The sequence below is a fragment of the Myotis myotis genome, unplaced genomic scaffold (genome assembly GCF_014108235.1).
Source record: "Myotis myotis isolate mMyoMyo1 unplaced genomic scaffold, mMyoMyo1.p scaffold_m19_p_9, whole genome shotgun sequence".
Lineage (NCBI taxonomy): Eukaryota > Metazoa > Chordata > Mammalia > Chiroptera > Vespertilionidae > Myotis > Myotis myotis.
The window spans coordinates 79,245,013-79,258,515 of NW_023416401.1; the positions used below are offsets into that span (position 1 = coordinate 79,245,013).

General features: G+C 42.4%; 1 long non-coding RNA gene across 1 annotated transcript in view; it reads left to right on the top strand.

Moving 5' to 3' along the window:
* Nucleotides 1-6,682: 6,682 nt before the first annotated feature.
* LOC118663080 overlaps nt 6,683-13,503 on the top strand; it is a 32,226-nt gene continuing 25,405 nt past the window's right edge. Inside the window, exons 1-2 of the long non-coding RNA XR_004969986.1 lie at nt 6,683-6,743; nt 6,925-7,042. This is a non-coding gene — a long non-coding RNA (uncharacterized LOC118663080). The remainder of the gene's footprint in view (nt 6,744-6,924; nt 7,043-13,503) is intronic.

Here is a 13,503-nt window from a genome sequence, read left to right on the forward strand (position 1 = left end):
CATTCTCTTTTTTTCTATCAGCCTGGCCAAGAGTAGAAATACATCAATTTTTTGATTCTACTGAAGGAGCCAATGTTCTGCTTTGTTAATGTTTCTCTGATTCAGCCTTGAAAGATTCATCTACTGGTAATTATCTGTCTGCCTGGATTTTCCAGTTCTCTCTCAGATGGAGCTGAGACAGAAGTGTCATTACTACATTATTATGTTTGGTGTCCCTCAGTGACATCTATCTTTCTGGCCTAGTGTTCTCTTGAAGTCTAGCCTTTCCCCATGACTTATTTTATTTTCATTCAACAAAAATTTTTGAATTTCTATAATGTGCAGGCACTGGGAAGATAGCAGATGATTAAGCTGATCTCATAGAATTTACATTCTAGTGGAAAACCAAACAATAAACACGATAAGTAAGAATAGCATTTGCCAATAACACATTTCTCTGTATTACTATTACTTTTAAAAACTTTCCACTTGACCCCACACTATCTTGTTATGAGCTAGTGCTCAGATGGCACCGAGCTTTTGCTAGCTGGTGAGCTTCTTAACCAAGGAACCTTCTTAATAAGGCTCCTTCCAGGAAGGAAGTTCCCTTGCAGGGAGGAAGCCAGGAAGGCTGCTGTATGCAGTCTTATTGTTTACTGCTGTGGCATCTTGTAGGCCTGGGAGTGCTGGCTGAGTTCACCTGATCCAAGTACGCACTTATATAGCTCTGTGAAGGCCTAGCTGAAACAGTTACAGTAGGCTTTTAAAATAAAGGCCAGGGTGAAATAGACACATGTATTTTTAAATTCTGCATTTCCTCATGTGTAGGATGCCATTATTGTGTGATACAACTCATTTTGAAATTTTTTTAATTTTGGTAACTTTTAATTTTGGTATGATTTTAAACTTACCATACCCGTTTGATATCATGTTCTGAGGATGGAACAGATGTCCTCCAGCCCTGGGTCTGTCTCACATGTGTGGGTCCCACCTGACCCTCCTGTGCTGCCTCCTCCTCCTGCAGTTATTGCCATGACTGAAATATCAGTTTCCCCAGATTTAAGGGCACTCCAATGTCTGCTGTTTAAAAACCTGAGAGGGCAAATTTAAGGAGGTTCTTTGAACTAGAAGAGGTAGACCTGAAGTTAAAGTGAGTCCCTGGCATTACTGCTCCTGGGTTAACGAAGGACAAGAGGATGCTATCATTATCATTATCATTATCATTATCATTATCATTATCATTATCATTATCATTATCGGTGGTAAATCATTCCAGCAGATCTGGCCCAAACATTTTACTGAACAACCCACAGCATGAGTTAGATTCTACCAAAATGGTGCCATTCATAACTTTTGTGTCATTTCCTGTCTCTTTCAGTAGATTTTTTTCAATAAATATTGTCTATTTTTCTACAAGAACATGGCTGTGGTAGAGCCTGAGATATACCTTAACTTGACAGTAAATTGACTCACTAGTTAAAATGATGATACATTTAAAAATTTATATTCATTTAAATTAAATAGTAGGACTAAAGCATTTTTTTTGTTTGTTTAGTACTACATATCTAGTTTGAACTGAAGTGGGAATGATGTCTGGTTGTTTCACTGAGAGAAACATTTCAATTTTGGTCTTCTATTTCAGGAGAAAATATCTACAGTCAGTGTTAGCTTGCATAACTGCTCTGTTAGAAAATGCTTCAAAATGCATCGTTTTTCATCGTGGGCAAGAATTATAGCATAATAATTAAAATGTGTTATCAATATATTTATAACATTTGTAGCAAATAAAATAAAAAACGTGAGTCATATAATAACACTTTGAGATCTTGATGCTAATTGTAAACAATAATGATAGCTTGAATCAGTATTAAGAATTGTTAAGTATTAACTATTATTAAGTACAATATTTTAAAATGGAATTTTACAGAAAGAGTACATATTGTATGATCCATTTATATACAATTCAAGAATAGGCAAAATCAATCCATGTTGATAGAAGCAAAAGTGGTGGTTATTTTTGGGGCAGGTGTTGATGAGGGCCAGGAGACCCCTTCTGGAAGGCTGGGAATGGGCTGCATGGTGTTCTGGGTGGTGGTTGTAGGGGTGTGGACTCTGTACACTTCAGATGTGTGCACTTCCCTGCGTGTTCATGGTTATCTCTACAAAATAAAAATAAATACAAATATACTCCCCCAGTCCTCCCTGTGATTTATATATGACCATAGATTTCCCTGTTATAATTGACCCAGAGCAGATTTTCAGCAATTTTTTTTAAACGTTTGTCAAGATTGAGTTTCTTTGAAACACTATAGAGGGTTCTGGTACTAAACTATTCATCATGTCATCTCTTTAGAAAAATATGTCAATGGAAAGATGAAATGAAATGTATTTTGTCACTATTTGCATGATTTTATTTATTTAGCCCACATGCCTTTTCCCTATTTCCAGCTAAATAATTAGCAGATACAAAGTATAGTTCTGTGCTGCAGCTCTGTAGAAGTAAAAAAAAAAAAAAAAAAGAAGCCAAATGCTAAGGATTATTTATGTTTCTTTTGGATTCTTGCAAGGATTATCTGGATTTACTATAAAAGTTATATGTAGATTTCTTTGTTTTTAAATATATATATATTTTATTGATTTCAGAGAGGAAGGGAGAAGGAGAGATGGAAACATCAATGAGTGTGAATCATTGATCAGCTGCCTCCTGTCCACCCCCTACTGGAGATCAATCCTGCAACCTGGGCATGTGCCCTGACCAGGAGTCAAACCATGACCTCCTAGTTCATGATCAATGCTCAACCTCTGAGCCACGCTGGCCGGGCTATATGTAGATTTCAATAAAATATTTTTCATGAAAGTATTGCTTAAGAGGTTGGATGATAATTAGAGATATAAATTCATGATTCTCTCTGGCTTTTTATTCTCCACCTTTCAGCTGAGTAATAAAGTGCTGTGATTTGCAACTGCATATGTTTCATGTGGTGTAATTCCTCTGGCAGTTAGTTGAATTATTTTGCGTACACCTAAACCTGAAATTAAAGCTTCTGGTCTTTTTGGTCCTAGGCCTGCCCTTGGTCCTGCTTGAGTAGATTAGCCTCCTGCTTGCCTGGAGTAGCCTCTTCCCTAGCAACTACTTGAATGTCCCAACACCTGCACGGTTAAGTTTATCTCAAGGGGCGCCTTGGATAACACCCCAGGTCCTTTCCCTGGATCTCCTTGGGACAGATACCATTAATAATTTGGTTATTATCTAATAGGAAAGGAGTAAAGGGAAGGCTGAATAATATAGGCACGCCATTTACACAGCTCTGCCAGAAAGCTGCCTTTAACACTCTCCAGGTCTGCTCCCTACAGATTGATGGGGGAAGGGACTAGACAAAGGCAGTGTAGACACATGCCCTGATGCAGGAAAGGTGCTTATTTGTCAGTCACACTGGGGAGCGAGTTGTGGCCAGAATAGGCATGCCCACCATAGGGGCGTGAAACCTGAGATATTAAACTACTGAATAAAGAGAGTTCTTCCTCTTGGTTCTCTCTCTCTCTCTCTCTCTCTCTCTCTCTCTCTCTCTCTCTCTCTCGTTGCTCACCCCTGACCCCTAGTTTGTGAGGTTCTCATGCTCTGCACTCGCCCACATGGCCCACAGCCATGTGGACTCCATACACTGGACTAATGGACTGTGATTAGCCTAATGCTGTACTGGATTCACTTCCACCATGAAACGGACACTCTGGACACTGGTCCTGCTTTTGGTTCTACTGGATCCCCAGCTGCACCTTTTTAAGGACTGGGTTAAGGGACAGGGGACTTTGCAACCCTAGAAATATAATTCCACAGCAATAAAAACCATTCACTCTCCTGTGAGACTCTTAAAAGATTCATTTTCTCAAGCTGTTAGAAGAGCCACCCTATTCCCACTAACGTTGGGGAAACTGGACCCACCAAGTTCTCTGGCAACAATGGTGGGCTAGGCAAATGGAAACCTCAGGACCCTGCACGTCCAGGCGACCCAGAGCAGAGGTTGGGAAATCATGTAGGATCACATTACATCCTAAAGCAGGTTTGTTAAAGAGGAACCACAGGCCCCAAATGGTGTCATTGTGCTAAAGACCCTGATACCAAACCCAGACTTGACACTGGACTTAACTGCAATTTTGACCTTGACCAAAAATGTAATTTTAATGAACCAGTTTAGAATTTTCTGGTCAACACCAATGAGGTCATCTCTTACGTGGGGTCTCCTTTTACCACCCCTTTCAAGAAGAGACAACCACTATGATAAAACCTTTGCTGTCTCCTCCCCCTTACTCCTTAAAAAGATGTCCTGATCTAAATATAATCCTTTCTTTTCTTTTGGTCCTTCTTCCTATAAAACCTTTTATTTTGTAGAGGCCTGGAAGCACCATTCTAGTTAATAGATGGGATGTTGCCTAATTCATGAATTATTTAATAAAGCCAATTAGATATTCAAATTTACTCTGTTAAAATTAAAAAAGAAATCCTTACTGGAGACTATGTTTTCATTGATTTTAGAAAGAGAGAAAAACATCAATGGAGAGAAAAACATTGATCAGTTGCCTCCGTATGTACCCCAACCAGGGATTGAACTTGAAACCTAGGTGGGAGTCCAGGCAGGAATCAAACCCACAACCTTTTGGTGTGTGGGAGGATGCTCCAACCAACTGAGCCACCTGGCTGGGTTGTTAAATTTTGTAAGATCTTATAAATTTTGACAAGTAGCTGTGAAAATTCTGAAGATACAGAAAACAAAAATAAAACCCCCAAATCAGAAAACTACAACAAAATGTTGATCTATATAATAATTTTTACTTCTAGTTTGGGACTGGAAGTGGTAACTAGGGTTGGAGGAGGGGAACTCCAGGCTGCAGGTGCATTATGGGAAGGGACTGCCTCTAGCTGAAAAGTGAGAGGCTAGCAGGAGAGCTGGGATTATGGGATGTAGGGACCTGTCACAAGGTATGCAGGGACCTACAGAGTGTTCTAGGTATTGTGCTCCCCCCCCCCCCCACACACACCATGGGCTAGTTAAAAATTAACAAGTTCAAGGAAACTGTTGGAATAAGAGGTGTAACATGAGAATTCACCTGATCACAGTGTCAACTTAAAAGCCGTGTGTGTGTGTGTGTGTGTGTGTGTGTGTGTGTGTGTGTGTGTGGATGGCCTTAACTGGAAAGACTTGGTGTTATATGCGTCCAGGGAATTAGGGAAACTATTCAATCTTGGCCAAGAGATAGAAGAAAAATGTGACTAGGAAAGGTTACTTCCAGGGACCAGTTTTAAAGAGTGGCAGCTTTGGGGAAAGGCTGAGTGATAATGCTGAAAGCTTGGCCAAGTGAAGCTGGTCCAAAGAGTCTCTAATTTACCTCTCTGCCTACTAGTACTTCCTCTCACTGCAGTTACATTGCCTTTCAGCTGGAAGAGCTCACCATGTGTGTTGGCCATGTAAAAAGTACATGAGCAGACTAAAAGAAAACCCTAAGGTTTGTGGTATTTGAAAGTAAAATTGCTCATAAGTCTTGCTCTCTTTCCAAATTCTGAGATTCACACATTTGACAATCTGCAAAATAATGACAATATCAATAATATGTTGTTTGTGGTGTTCTGAAATCTCCATAGGAAAGATATGCAAGATATTATGGAAGTTACTAAAAAATGTGCACAAATGGATTAGAGTGAACAGAATCCAGTAAAAGAATGGTTTGAATAATAACTTATTGATAACAGATAATACAAACTTTTTTGATTAGGCTTCAGAAGAATTTGAATAGAAATGCATTGTTTGGAATGTGTATGCTTTGGTCTCAATAAAAATATCCGGTTGCAGAAATATTTCATGTGGTTTGAACTAACAGGCAAAAAATTAAAAATTCATTGGTGTACGCTAATATAGGTAATTGTATATTTTGGAGGTAAATATAAAATGGCATAGGTTTGCTGTAATGGAACTGATTGGAAAATGATCTCTTAGAGAAAATTTATTGCTGGTCATAGGATTTCTTTGGTTTATAAAAATGCTGGGTTTAGTAAAATCCGTAGCACCAAATGAAAGTCTGCTTTAATAAAAACGTGGATCTAAGAAGCGTGGTTTTTAGTAAGTGGGCATTTGAGCCATTGAAATTGTATTGGTTTATTCTCCATGTTGGCTTTTCTGAAATCCATCAGCTAGAAGCATGAAGTACTACTTGCTAGGTATTGCTCCAATAATAAAAGAAAAATACTCAGTAATGGTTAAAACAAATCTTTTTCGTCAACTGTGACTTGTTTCTTTGCCAGGTTTTCACAAAAAAGAAGCATCTCATTTTGCTTTTGTCGAAGATGGCAAAACAGCCCCTTTATTGTCAGAGAATGCACGTGGTGTCACAGAACTCAGTGGTGGAAAAATACCTGCAGCGTTAGCTCATGCCACTGGCGTGGGCTGCCAACGCTGCAGCTTCTTGCAGAGCTCTGCGCACTTTGTCCAGGCAAACCTGGGTTGGATCCCTGATGGGGACTCTGCCACTCTCCTTGGAACAGGATCTCACGGTCTAATTGACTTTATTGTTGGGAAATTGTTCATAAAATTAGGAAACTCAGAGTAAACAGAGAACTCAGACAGAACTCCTCCTTGCAGAGGGCAATGTACATATGGAATGAGTTACTGAGAAACGTGATTGAGGCGAAGTGCACAAATGAATTCAAGAGGCTCCCAGTTTTATTTCTGGACGTGGTGGAGGAGGGAGGGGGTATGGAGGAGGCTAGCAGGAAGGTAAGATGCATTTTGGAAAGACAGGCATGTACATAATTTGACCTCTTCTTCAAATTTTAAGTTTGTGGAATATTCGCAGTGAAAGGCGACTTTGCTACCTGTTCTCATCTCTTTGGGGCTGAGGGGTGTGGCAGGGTTGGGTTCTGAGTGACAGTTCTGATCCTGACATTCCTTCTCCAAGGTAAATGGCTCCAGGTAGAGGCTGGAGCGGGACTGATCCTGAGCAGAACAAATCAGCAGGAAACGAGAGAGGCTGTCACTAGTAGTGGATTCTACACCTTGAAATGGACAACCAGGAGGTGAGTCCCAAAGGCCCTCTGTTTTTTCCATCTTGTTTTAAGCCAGGAAAGGGCACTGGCTTATCAGTCTTGTGATAGGCTGGTTACACGAAGACCCTGTTTTCTCCTCAGTGTTGGCATCAGGATTAAGAGTGTGTGAGCCTGCTCAGGCCGCCATAGCAAAGCATCACAGACTGTGCTGCCTAAGCAGCAGAGGTTTATGATCTCAGTTCTGGAGGCTGGAAGTCCAAGATCAAGGTGTCAGCAGGGTTGGTTCCTTCTGAGGCCTCTCTCCTTGGCTTGCAGATGGTTCTCCTTGTCTTGTGTTTTCTTTGTGTGTGTCTGTGTCTTAATCTCTTCTTAGAAGGACGCCAGCCATATTGGATTAGGGCCCACTTTAATGACCTTAGTTTACCTTAATTATGGTTTAAAAGGGCCTATCTCATAATACAGATATATTCTGAAGTCCTGGGAGTTAGGGCTTCAACATATATATTTGGGGGCACACAATTCAGCCAATAGAAATGAGGTTCAGAAAGAAAGCAGGAGAACTACAAGAGACCAGTTGCAGCACCAAGGGGAAGCCACAAAGCTTGTTGGGGACTCCTGGTAACCTTGGGCTTTTCTGGAGGAGAGAGGCCTGTTCCCACCAACCTCTCCCACCTCTCTCTCCCACTGCACTTGGGGAGGGGTTTTAAAGGAGCCCACACAGTGAGGACTAGGCAGCTCTGGGTGCTGAAAACTCCAGCAACAGACTTTAATAAATCCTGAGGTTGAGGACCCCTGGGATCCTGAGGTCCCCCTGCCCAGCACTCTAGTTCACTAGAGAACCCCCTTCATGCTTGTGTTACTGCTGACGTATCTTTTCATTTCTGTTCTCAAGAGGGAGCAACTAATGGGTTGATTAACTCATGAAACACAAACTTCTTCTTGTAATCCACTATGCTCTAGGCAGCGGTTCTCAAACTGTAGGTCGCGACCCCTTTGGCGGTCAAATGACCCTTTCACAGGGGTTGCCTAAGACCATCCTGCATATCAGATATTTACATTATGATTCATAACAGTAGCAACATTACAGTTATGAAGTAGCAACTAAAATAATTTTATGGTTGGGTCACAACATGAGGAACTGTATTTAAAGGGCCAGATGGTTGAGAACCACTGTTTTAGAGGATGAGTGAGCAAGGCACATGATATAAACATAACCCCCTAGACCAATGGTCGGCAAACTCATTAGTCAACAGAGCCAAATATCAACAGTACAACGATTGAAATTTCTTTTGAGAGCCAAATTTTTTAAACTTAAACTATATAGGTAGGTACATTGTTATTAACTTAATTAGGGTACTCCTACGCTGGCCTTTGCTAAAAACGTCCTCAATCTGATTGAGGTACGTTCGCTGAGGTCGACCCCTTCCAACTCTCCCATCCACACTCGTCTTGTATACTTGTTTCGTCTGTCTCCTTTCGTTCATCCTCTCTATATGTCCAAACCATCTCAACATACCTTTCTCAATCCTCGACACTACATCTTCTTTCACTCCACAACGTTCCCTAAAATTAACTTAATAAACTTTACTTAAAGTTTTAAGTCAACGTTGCACTGTACGTGCACACCCGCACGTGGTATTTTGTGGAAGAGCCACACTCAAGGGGCCAAAGAGCCGCATGTGGCTCGCGAGCCGCGGTTTCCCGGCCACTGCCCTGGACACGTGTACCTTGCAGGGGCTGAGAGAGGCGGTTCCTAGAGAAGTTTCAGGCAGATGGTCCTCCCCAGTGTCTTCTAAAAGGTGCTCTCCTCGAGCTGGGATTCCTGCGATTGCTTGACCCTGAGGCATTCCTGATACGCATTTCGATGCCAAAAGGGCGTGAGAGGTCATCGTGGCCCAAATGATACAACTAGGAAAAGGTCTTATTGCTACATTTCAGAACCATCAGGAACTTTTCATGCATGCTCTCATGTAATTCTCACAGCATCTTAGCTGGAAGATACCATTGTTACCCCCATTTTCATATAAGGAAACTGAAGCATGGGGAGGCAAAAAACTCACCGAGGACATGCAGTGAATGCAGAGCCGGGGTCCAAACCCCAGAAGCTGGGCTGCAGAGCCTGCACTCAACCACTGCCATACACTGTCTGTCCTCGTGTGAGTGGGTGGTCCAGCTGCATGAGAAATTCAGCCATCTGAGTCCTCGTCCTACTTCTCCCACTTTGGAGAACTCCAAAGCTCTCGGGTTCCCCTGGGGAGTGGGTATGATCTGCTTAGCCAGACATTGAGTGAAATGGTGGGTCCATGTGAGGGGGCTGGCCAGGAGGCAGGAGGAGAAGGGGATGATTAGGAATAAATGCCTTAGTCATTGGATGCAGGCATGGGGCATGATGGGCCAGAGATGAGACCCAGAAGAAAATAAACTAGAAATGAGATGAAAATCTGAGAGAGACACAGCCAAGAAATAGATTCAGGGCTATTATTTTGTCTCATTGTTGAGAATGCCTGATCAGATGATAGGGCTAATGCCTTCTATTCTTGTTTTTGTTAGTCAAAACCAGGCACCAAGGGATTTATTTTTATTTATTAAAATGATGGGACCGATGTAGCCCAGAGAGGTGGGTCTGTGGCTGGCTGGCTTGTTAGGAGGCACCTATCTCTTCTCCCAGCAGTATCTCAGTTCCCTCCTGATTCTGCAGAGGATATGACCTGGGTTTTCACTGTCTCTTGTTCTGAATGACGTTATCCCATAAGGAAATATACCCCCTTGCTATGAATCTTGCCTTTTATTCACAATTTCTTTGGAAGAAATGAAATTTACTTGGAATTTTCTATTTAGTCCTCCAAATATTTTCTTTCAATAAACAATCAAAGAAATATTAACCAAATGCCCAGTAGAACCTACCATGGTGCCAGTTTCTCCATGAAATACTAAAAAAAGGAAAGAAAAGACCCTGATTTTATCAACGAAGACTTGTAGGTCAATATCTGCCAATAGAATCACAATATAAAATCTCCTGAATGGTTGTTTTGGGGGTTAAACAAGGTAGTCCGTATGTAGCCCCACATCAAGGCCTAACACATAGTAAGTGCTCAATAATGTGAGTGCAATGATTTTGATTATTGTTATCATGCCATATACTCTGAGTATTTATGTTTAAGAATAGTTGCTAACTGAGCTGATTACAGACCATAATTTTTCCTGCACACCTTGTTTATTTCATGGTTTCTCATTTTGATGCCATTTTCTGACTTGCTCAGATTCAGGACTAGCCTCAGTTTGGTTGCCTGAAGGTAAAGCTTGATACACAGACACAGTGCAGAGAATTACTTGGCCATTGGTCCGAGGCCTGGAAGCAGGAGGGAGGGAGTGAGGAGACCGAGGCAGGGCAGGAGGAATAACCAAATAAGAGTACATTATTGAGATTGCTGCTGTGGGCAACAGGGGCCAGATAGTCAGGGCCTCATGGTTTTCCGCCTGAAGGACAGGGGAGGCTGGAGCACTTACCTATTGGCTGAAGGTTGCCCCAAAGGGCCTTCCTTCTGGGTGCTCCTGGCTGTGACCCAGTGAGCAGAGAGACCCCTGAGCAGAAGGCACAGGCAGGAGAGTGGGGCTGCTAGCTGTGGGAGCTGCGGCCGGGCCCCTCCCGAGCTGTGCAGCACAGCTGCGGCTGAACCAGTGGCGGGCAGAGGGAACACTATCTGACAGCGAAGGCCTCTGCTACTGAGATAGGTAATGCGAAGGAAACACCTGGGTTGTGAGATGTCTAAGTTTCTTTTACTATATTTTATTGCTCTCAGAGCAGAAGGGAGAGGGAGAGAGAGAAACATCAACGATGACAGAGAATCATTGATTGGCTGCCTCCAGCACCCCAGCCCCCCACACACTGGGGATCGAGCCCACACCCAGGCTTATGGCCTGACCAAAGATTGAACTGTGACCTGAGTCACATTGGCTGGGCTGTATGGGTTTCTCTTAAACACTTGATTAAGCAAATAACTCAGGGTGACAGTAATATGCCACACGATCCATACCAGTCATTTTAAACATGAATGCAACCAGGAGATACTCTTGTCCTCAAAAGTATTTCCTGTATCCTTCTCTGGGCACACAAATATAATTTACATCAAATTAAAGCCAAATGCTAAGCACCAGCAGTTATTATCGTTCATGCAGCACATGATATGATGCAAAAGGTTTTTTTTCCCCTCTGTGTATATGAGCATGCCTGTGCGTTCATGAGTGTGCATGTGTGTATGTGTATGCATGTATGTAGGGGAGAAGTAGGGAGTTTTTAATGGATGTCTGTCCACTTAGTGGGAATGGATCCAGTCAGGTGCCATGATTAAATATTCACATCCTGTGACGTTTGCCCTTTAATCATCTGCAAACTGATTTTAATTTGTACTCTAAAAACTGGCCAGCCTTTTCTTTACTGGGAAAAATTGATAGCTGGCATCTTGGAAGGCCTTTTGAATTACTTGCTTTAAATCCTTTAAATAAACAGATTAAACTCCTGTTTGAAATGAAGGCAGCTTTTTACTCCTGTAAATGTATTGTTTTTCCTCCAGTGTTTAAAGGCAAAGAGATTAAAGGAGATAAAGAGTCTTAAAGAGGCTTTGGGAAAGAGAGCATTCTGAAATCCCCCCCCTTTTTTTTAATCTATTGCATCCCACCCCCACCTCATTTAGGCTTTCTCTGGATTTTAAAAATCAGAAGCAAGAAAAGTTTTCTTCCCTAATCAGCCAGGTTTCACAAGCAGGCAGTATTACTCTTTCTAGTAAAAGAAAAACAAATATCTGAGGTGACATACCTGAGGGAATCCTGGCCTGGCTGGTAACTGGTAGGCTGGGCAGGGAGATATGGAACAGACACCCGTCAGGACCTGCCAGGACGCCTCTGTCACTGAGAGACTTATGTGAATATATGACTTTATAACCAGAAGAACAAGACATCATTGGATTCTCTGACACCATGTTGGTGTTTAATGTGAAACAGCAGGATGGGTGACATTGATGAGCTGACACAGAGGTCTCCAGGAGGTGGTTCTCAAGTGTTTCACGGGAGTCAAGAGGATTCTAGATAGTGTCATCTCAAACTTAATAAAGGCCATTTTCATCATTCTTAATGGAGCAGTGAAGACATTAAGTCCCTTCCCCCTTCTCCCAAATACAAAAGTGAACTTTAAAAGTCTGCCTGCTCACGCTGAGTTCTGGAGCAACAAGTTCTATTCTGACAGGGAAACATAACCTCTGTTACCCACCTCCCCCCTCCGCCCTCCATGGCCTCACTCCCAGTAGCCCAGCAGTTGCTTGCAATCCCCAGGGACCATCTCCTAGTAGTTTCTGGGTTTTTCCAGAGGGTGGATGTGGCAGCACTTCCCAGTGCATCCAAAGTTGTCAAGGCCTCGTGTTCATAACCTCCTCCCCAGGAGAGATTCAAGCCACTTTTATAGACATTCTTAACTCTGTTCCCAGATTGGGTCGTTTGCCACTTTAGAGGTGTGAAAGCGCCCTGGGATCAGGTGGTGCATTTACCTTCTCAGCAGACCTGTGGCACAGTTGAGGCAGCTTTTGATTTGGATTTTGAAAACCTGGACTTGAGCGCCAGCTATATCCCTGTTCACTGATTCAGTCAACAGATACTGGGAGCCACCTGTGTGTCAGGCACTGTTCTCACTGCTGAGATTACTGTGGGGAATCAGGCATTGCTCCTTTCGTCTACACAGCACTTAACATAGTGGAGACACAAGAATCCATAGTGGAGGACCAGGTTTTAAAAAATATTTTTATATGTTTTTATTAATCTCAGAGAGAGGAAGGGAGAAGGAGAGAGAGATAGAAACATCAATGATGAGAGAGAATCATCGATTGGCTGCCTCCTTCATGCTCCCTACTGGGGATCGAGCCTGCAACTTGGGCATGTGCCCTGACCAGGAACCAAACTGTGACCTCCTGGTTCATAGGTGGATGCTCAACCACTGGGCTACCACTGGAGATATATGTACTACTATGTGTAATACTTTAAACAATAAAAAAGAAAAAAGAAAGAAATCCATCATGCACTAACACTTTTCAAAAGTACAATAAAGCTAAATTACTAGAAAATAAATTTTAAAAAGACATGCAAAATACAAGCCCCATGGGAGTCCAAGAAGGTGATGGATTAGGTGGAAGCTACGATGACCTTCTCCCAGGGCCAAACTGTAATTACAACTAAAATATAAAAAAATCATCCTAAGTGAAGACTAGCTTGAGAGAAGCCTATAACCAAGTACATAAAGTATGGAGGCATGAGAGGTCTGTCTGGGTTCCCACAGGCAGCAGCTAAAGTTCTGGAGGAATATATCAGCTGTGGGAGCTTCCCCCTGAGAAGTCTGGAGTCTAAACCCCAAACCTGGCTCCCCAGCCCAGAGCACCAGAACTGGAAAGAGGCCCATATAATATCTGGCTGTGAAAAGCAGTAGGGTTTCTGTCTGGCAAGGAGAGATG